Below are 8186 nucleotides of genomic sequence, written 5' to 3'. Positions count from 1 at the left end.
AGTGGTGTGGCTACAAATTGCTCAACCCCCGTGTCTTAGGTTTCTCATCTATTTTAGGGCCAGCACTGCGTTAACTAGGCATGTTAGTACAACTCTGTATAATCCTAGCTTTCTCGAGGTGGAGGCAGGAGGGTCAGAAGTTCAAGGTCGTTGTTGGCTGTTTGGCCAAGTGGAGGCCAACCTGTGATATGTGAGACCACATCTATAAAGGAAAACATCCATAAAATAAGTTCTGCTCAATTCTAACAGATGTCTTGTTAGAATTAGCAAAGGATACAGGCCAAAGAAAATGAAATTCAAGTGACTTAGGTGAAAAAAAAGTCAACATCACTAAATTGTGTGTGTGTGTGTTGTGTGTGTGTGTGTAGCCCTGACTGCCCTGAAACTCAGTCTGTAGACCAGGCTGGCCTCAAACTCACAGAGATCCACCTACGTGAATCACCACCACCCGGCTCATCACTAATATTTTTATCATTAGTAGTTTCTATTGATGAATAGCCTTTTAATTAAAACTCTGCTTATAATTACTTTGGAAGCAAGGCCTAATAGTAAGATGTTAGTCAGTGGGAGTACGCCCTCTGAAGGGATATTGAGATCCCGTTCCCATTTTGTCTCTATTCCAACCTTGACCTGAATAGCCACATGCTCCCACCTTGGTGCACTGTGGTGCCACAGCCCTAAGCAATGGGGCCGGATGATGTGTACTGGAGGCTCTGAAAGAAATGGATAGTGATAGAACTTGAGAATCCTAAACTGAGGGTCTATAGAGGCTTTTTGTAATAGTTCATCCAAGAAAATTCCTAAATGCCTAAAACCATTGAAACAAAATTCTACTCACAACCTGCAGATCAGCAGCAAACAGTAAGATGCTCTACTGATGGAGAATTAAAAGACCAGTGAAGTTGGCTAAGATATGAGAAGAAATTCCCACAAGACAAGGCTTTTATGGCTTTTAAAAAAGATTACTTTATTTATTATATATAAGTATACTGTAGCTGTCCTCAGACACACCAGAAGAGGGCATCAGATCCCATTACAGATGGTTGTGAGCCACCATGTGGTTGCTGGGATTGAACTCAGGACCTCTGGAAGAGCAGTCAGTGCTCTTAACTGCTGAGCCATCTCTCCAGCCCTTTAATTCTTTTTAAAAAACTAGACACAAGGTTAGATACTTATGAGTTGCCTCATTACTTACAGTCCCTTTCCTGGTATTACTAACTTGCTTAAATCTATCCCTTTCCTGGTCTTACTAACTTACTTAAATCTAGCCATTGCTGGCTTCAACTTCATAGCCTCTGGACAAGTCTATGAAGGATTATATTAGGTTAGCCTCTGGATGTGTGTATGAAGGGTTATCTAGATTAGGTTAATTTTCACAGGGACATGAGAAGACACACCTGGACTGTGGGTAGCTCCGTTCCATGGGCTAGGGGCCGGGACAGTATAAGAAGGAGAGAATAGTCGAATGTGAGCATTCATTGCTCTCTGCTTCCTGACTTGGGATAAACTGATTGGTTGCTTTAGATTCTGGCTGTCATAACTTCCACACTGTGATGGACACTCTCAAACTGTGAACCATAATAAACCCTTAGTTTTTCTTGTCAGGTATTTCGTCACAGCAGTGAGATCAGTAACTAAGACAGCAACCTCTCAAGATGCAATTTCAGAGACTATCAAGATCGTATATGCATTATTATAAGTATGCATGGCTATCGTGAAGACAGTAAGCTGTGACCTTCTCACATATATACATATTTTTATTGTACAATCAGTAGCATTAGGTGCATTATACAACTATAATCCCTATTTCCAGAACCTTTTTGTCATTGTAAACAGTGCATGTGTTAAACAATATCCTCTCATTCTCTCTCTCCCTATCTTCTAGAAAGTTCTGCTTAATTTTTTTTTATTTGCCCTTTTAAAAAGATTTATTCTTAGCTGGACGGTGGTGATGTATACCTTTGATCCCAGCATTCAGGAAGCAGAGGCAGGCAGATCTCTGAGTTCCAGGCTAGCCTGGTCTACAGATCAGGTTCCAGAACAGCCAGGGCTACACAAAGAAACCTGTTTCAAAACACATACACAAAATAAATAAACAAACAAACAAAACAATAGAAAAATTATTCTTTTAAAAAACTTTTACTTCATTTATTTTTATTTTTACTTGCTCACTTGTTAAATTCTTTTTAAATGTTTTTGTTAATTCTCTGTGAGTTCCTCAACATGCACCCAGATTCCACTCTTCTCCCCATCCCCTCACATCTGCCAGTCATCCTTGCAACTGCCCCCCAAAATAAAAAAATACACAAATAAACAAAAAAAGGCTTAGAAAACATCTCATCTCATTGTGGAAGCTGTAGCATGCCAGTGTGTCCCACAGTGAATCCCTCTGTCCTCACATCTTTACTTGCAGACGTTCATTGCATGAGTCATTTGTCTCTGAATCGGGACACCTCTAGTTTCTGTGAGAGCATCCATGTCGGATCCTCACTGGGTATCCTGGTTATCCTGCTGTTGGTCTGTGTCGTGGAAATTTTGCAGTTTTGGAACAGCAAGGCTGACCCTTTCACACATTTCAGCTGTCCGCAGATTATGATATTAGGGTGGGACAACTCTGAGCCCTGGGTCTGGACCTGGGTGGGAACTAAGGGAATGGGGGCTAAGTATCACACACACACACACACACACACACACACACACACACACACACACACACATGCATCGCCTCACAGCACACAAGTGGTGGGGGCCAGCTCTTGCCCTTGGGGCCAGTTCACCCATACCCCCTCCATCAGGGCCAGCTGTACTGTTCCGAAAGGTGCAGAGCCCTCTCTCCTAAATGCTGCTGACAGTGAGAGGTGAGGACAAGCTCTCTACAGTCAGTAAGGGTCGGATCAGTTCTACCTAATCCCTGGACATCCACGTAGCCCCCAGCAGCTACCTCGACAAGGGACATCTTCATGTTCTCTAGTGGTAACATGAGCCACGGACATCAACACTGATCCCTGCTGCTGCTTACCCATCGACCCAGACATAACCCTCAGCAACAGCTCAGGCTGGGACTTCACCATGACCCCAGGTAGCAGGGCTGACCACTCACTCAGTGGGATACTACTCCTCTCCACCTTCCAATCTCCGTTCCATCTCTCTTCAGAATGCTCAAGCTGCTCCACCTCTCTTTCTCTCCCTTCTGTCAACCACACACATGAACACTGTGGTGGCTCCTACTGCAGGCTGGCCATCTGGCTGTCGAGCCCTTGGGTGGCATCCTGCAGCAAGCAGATGTCTGTGGCCTGCCTGTGTCATGCACCCAAGGACGGGTATGTGGGTGGCATGGCAGTCTTCAGGTCTCTGTCTGTCTTCTGATGCTGCTCAGCAGGATGGCAGTGGGGGCTCTGTGTGTCTGTGATGGCAGAGAGCAGGTCTGTAGGTGTCTTTCCCCACCTGCACTCAGGACCTGGCAGAGTGTAGGTCTCTGTCTTCCTCTTCCCATGCTGCACTGAATATGAATTGATTTGATTTGATTTTTGTGTCCTAGGCATAAAACAACTTTAGCCACCAAGCCAGGCATCAAGCTAGGAGGAACAAAGGAAAGCCATCTGCTCTGCCCCTCACTGATGTAAGAACATTGAAAGAGTCAGAGTTGGATCTGGGGCCAGTGGGAAAATTCCCATCACAAACCTCTGAGTACAAGGACCCGTCCCATCCAGGAAGAAAAGGTTGGTTTAGTTCTTGGAACAGCTGCAAGCCAAACTGTTACATAAAGCTACCTGTGGCTTCCAACTGACTCCCACCTTGGGAAAGTCTTGAATGATACACTGAGTCTGACATGAAAGTTGTTTTGCTCCACCAAATATGCATAGCACTCTGCCTCGTTACCATTGTGCAAATCCTGCCCCAATTGTTTGAATTCTGCCCCAATAGTTTGCAACTCTTTGTTAGAGTCTGTCTGCTCAGGGTCATCTCCCCTTGAAGTGGGATGGCCCCAACAAGTCGGAATTAAACTCCTCTTCCTTTTGCATCGATCACTGCCTCCATGAGTCTCATTCAAGAGGTCCTAGAAGAGGTTCAACTCGGACCTCACAACACCACCACCAACAAGGTTTCTCTTTGCCTATTGAAGGCAGCAGGTAGGATGGGGTGGGGCAGGTATCATTTTATCTTATGTATGTTTTGCCTACATGTATGTATGTGTGCCACATGAGTGCCTAGTGCTGAGGGAGTCAGAAGAAGGCATTAATTTCCTGAACCTGGAGTTTTGGGTAGGAACCATCATGTGGGTGTTTGGAATTGAACTCAGGTCCTCTGTAAAAACATCAACAGCTCTTAACTGCCAAGCCATTGCTCTAGATCCTTTAAAGATTTATTCTTGTTGTAGGGCATTTGACCACACTGTGAACCCTGAGATTGTGGTGTTCACTGGGAAAAGTTGTTTCTAGTTGAGATGTAGCTCAGCCTTAGCACGTACCTTTAATCTTTCTGGTTGGAATACAAACACATCCTTAGTTGGAAATCAGACTGGGATCTTCTCCAGAAGAACAGTGCATGCTCTTAGCTTCTGAGTCACCTCCAGAGCCCTGGGAACTTCTCTTTGACTTTCTGTTTTAGAGACCACAGAAAAGTGGAGTCATGATAAATGTATACATGGCTTATTGCTTATTATGTTTCCAAGGTTCACCTATGATGTACTATATATCAGAAGCTCATTCCTCTTTGCAACTAAACAATACTCTAACATACATGCACATATGTGTGCATTTAACACACAGGTCATGCATGTGGTGGTGGTGGTGATTTTATTGGAGATTCATTCTTTTCTGTTTACTTTCTTTTTTTTAAAAGATTTATTTATTATATATAAGTACACTGTAGCTGTCTTCAGATACACCAGAAGAGGGCATCAGATCTCTTTACAGATGGTTGTGAGCCACCATGTGGTTGCTGGGAATTGAACTCATGACCTCTGGAAGAGCAGTCGGGTGCTCTTAACTGCTGAGCTCCAGCCCTTCTGTTTACTATTAATCGGTGTGTATATTTGTACTGTTGACAGTTCTGTACCACAACATCCATGTGGAGGTCGGAGGACAACAAGCAGGGGTCGGTTCTCTCTTATTGTGTGAGTTTCGGGGATCGAATTCAGGTTGCTAGACTTGGTGGCAAGTGCCTTTGCTCGCTTAGCCACTTTGCCATCCCTAAAAATGTTATCACCACACTCGGTGTTTATGGTAATGGTGATATTCACCAACATATTACTACCAGTCACACAAACATCCTGCGTACAATTCTGTATAGGTATGATATGGTGTGCTTTTGTTTTGTTTTGTGTGTGTGTTTTATTTGTGTTTTCTTTTTTTCAAGACAAGGTCTCTCTACATAGCTCTGGCTGCCCTGGAATTCAGTATGTAGACAAGGCTAGCCTAGAACTCACATCATCTGCTTTCCAGGAGGGACCACACCAACAAGACTGAGGCTGTGACAATTTTATTAAGAGTGATAAGATCTTTTTATACCTTTATCAGAAATGTATTATAATGGCAATTTCCAGGATCAATACAGATGTAGTCACCAGGATAACATTTGCAAGCTATACAGGGTACGCAAGATCAATATCTAAGAGCAATTGTCCTGTCAAGCCTCCACATTTCCTTGACAACTAAGGGGATATCAGAGATCCACAAAGAGGCCTGATACTTCACCGCCTGAGAGAGTGCCTCAGGCTCAGGAATGGGAACACAGTGCCCTGGGAGCCTCAGACTCTAACCTGACAAACCTGTGATGCACACCTCTCATGGCAGCTAGCCTAGACCACCTCCGCGGTTCCCTACAGCTTGTGCTTGTAGAGGATCCAGGTTTGATTCCAAGGACTTGCCTGGTGGCTCACAACCATAGCTAACTACAATTCCAAGGTTTTTTGAGACAGTATTTCACTCTGTAGCCCTGACTGTCCTGGAACTCACTCTGTAGACCAGGCTGGTCTCAAAACTCACAGAGATCCACCTGCCTCTGACTCCTCCTCCCCGGTGCTGGGATTAAAAGCATGGACCACCACTGCCCAGCCTATTTCCTTAAATAATTATAGTCACTCAGCATCATTTCCCTTAAATGTCCCCTTGGTATGATTCATCAGTGAAATCATTTGTGTAAGACTTTTTGTTGGGAATTTTTTTTTTCTTTTCTTTTTTTCGGAGCTGGGGACCAAACCCAGGGCCTTGTGCTTGCTAGGCAAGCGCTCTACCACTGAGCTAAATCCCCAACCCCTTGTTGGGAATTTTTATTTGGGGGGCATGAATTTGATTATTTTTGTTCATCTGTTGAGAAAGGACATCACTATTTAACTTAGCCTGGTCTCAAACTCATGATCCTTCTGCCTCAGTCTCCTAACTGCTGAGATTACAGGCTTGTCCCACCATCTCTGGTTTATTCTATTTTTCAATGTTATAACAAAATAGGATAGGATAACCTGTAAAGTTAAGAGGTTTCTTTAGCTTACAGTTCTGGAGGCCAAAAGTTCAAATAGAATTGTAAGGTTCTGATGTAGACATCTCAAAAGAGGAAGCCAGGGGTTGAGTGGAGTCCCATAATCCCTTCCAAACTCACTCCCCTGATAGACCTTAGGACCTTTCATCTCTGAAGACCAAATCTCCAACATACAAGACAAAAAGGGATGCAGAAAGCGGCTAGAGAGACGGCTCCGAGGTTAAAAGCACAAACTGCCTTCTCAGAGGACCTGAGTTGGATTCCCAGGGACCACATGAAGCAGCTCGCAAACGCCTGTACCTCCAGCTTCAGGAGCATCCAATGCCTCTGGCCCCTGATCTCACACACACACACACACACACACACACACACACACACACACACACTGTAACAGATACATAAGTTAAAATAAAATAAATATTTAAAACAATCAGACAACAGTATTCTTTGTCCCTGGTGCTTTCTGGCCGGGAGAATTATTGATTCGCCATCTTAGACAAACAAAGATCCACTTAAATTATCTTTTTCTTTCTATGTGGGCTTCCGTAAATAATGTTTTTAAGTGTGCAGGCATATAATGATTTATAGGATTCCTTTATTATCGCTTTAAAAGATCGTTTTACCTATTTAAGAAAGTAATTAGTGGCTGGGCTGTAAGCACATGCCTTTAATCCCAGCACTTGGGAGGCAGAAGCAGGCAGATCTCTGGGAGTTTGAGGACAGCCTGGTCTACAGAGAGTGTTCCAGGATAGCTGGGGCTACACAGAGAAAAACCAGAAGGAGGAAGAGGAGGAAGAGAAGGAGGAGGAAGAGGAGGGAAAAGGAGAAGGAGGAAGAGGAAGAGTAAGAAGAGGAGGAAAAACAAGGGGAGGAGAAAGAAGAGAAGGAGGAGAAACAAGAGAAGGAAGAAGAGGAAGAGGAGGCAGAAGAGGAGGAGAAAGAGGAGAAGGAAGAGGAAAGGGGAGAAGGAGGAAGAGGAGGAAGAGGAAGAAGAGAAAGAAGAGGAGGAGGAGGAAGAGGAGGAGGAGGAGCCTAGCTCGTACTTAATGACAAGAGTGCTAATTTCATTAGGGAATGTAAAGGGAAATGAAGAGGGGGCACCTGGGGTGAAATTTAGGATTGTCCAAAATCCAGCATGATGCTGTTGGAGGCTTTTTGGTTTGCTTTGCTTTTGCTCATATCTTGCTATAGCAACCTCTTTCTGAATAACAATTACAAAAAGATTGGAACATTTTTTTGTTCGTTATTGGGTGATAATATCTTGTGGGGGGTTAGTTTTTTGTGTTTGGGGTCAAGCTGGCTTTAAATTCACGTTATAGCAGAAGGTGGCCTTGAACTCCTAATCTTCCTGCCTCTATCTCCAGGACTACAGGCATGTGCCTCCATGTCCAGCCTTGTCTTGGAACTTATCACTCAAAAAGACTTTACAGTTTCACTCCCAGGTAGAAAGTGGCCAGGCTCATGAAGTGCGAGAGAGCTTCTCTGACCGAGCATGCTGCCCACTGCTTTGCAATAATGAAATTGTGCGAGCTCCACTCTGTTGCCCACAGGGGTATCTGTCTGACTATGTCTCTCCAGTGGTTTGAATGGATTCAGCTCATCCTGGTGCTGAAGGCACAGTGCCCTGGGAACCTGGACCAGCCCACAGCTGGTTTGCCCACAGCTCAGCCGACTAGAAAGCAGACAGCAGGGGGTATCTCACCCCCTGT

Source organism: Rattus norvegicus, chromosome 1 (assembly GCF_021556685.1).
Source record: "Rattus norvegicus strain SHRSP/BbbUtx chromosome 1, alternate assembly SHRSP_T2T, whole genome shotgun sequence".
NCBI classification, from domain to species: domain Eukaryota; kingdom Metazoa; phylum Chordata; class Mammalia; order Rodentia; family Muridae; genus Rattus; species Rattus norvegicus.
Note: the sequence above shows the minus strand (reverse complement) of the source record.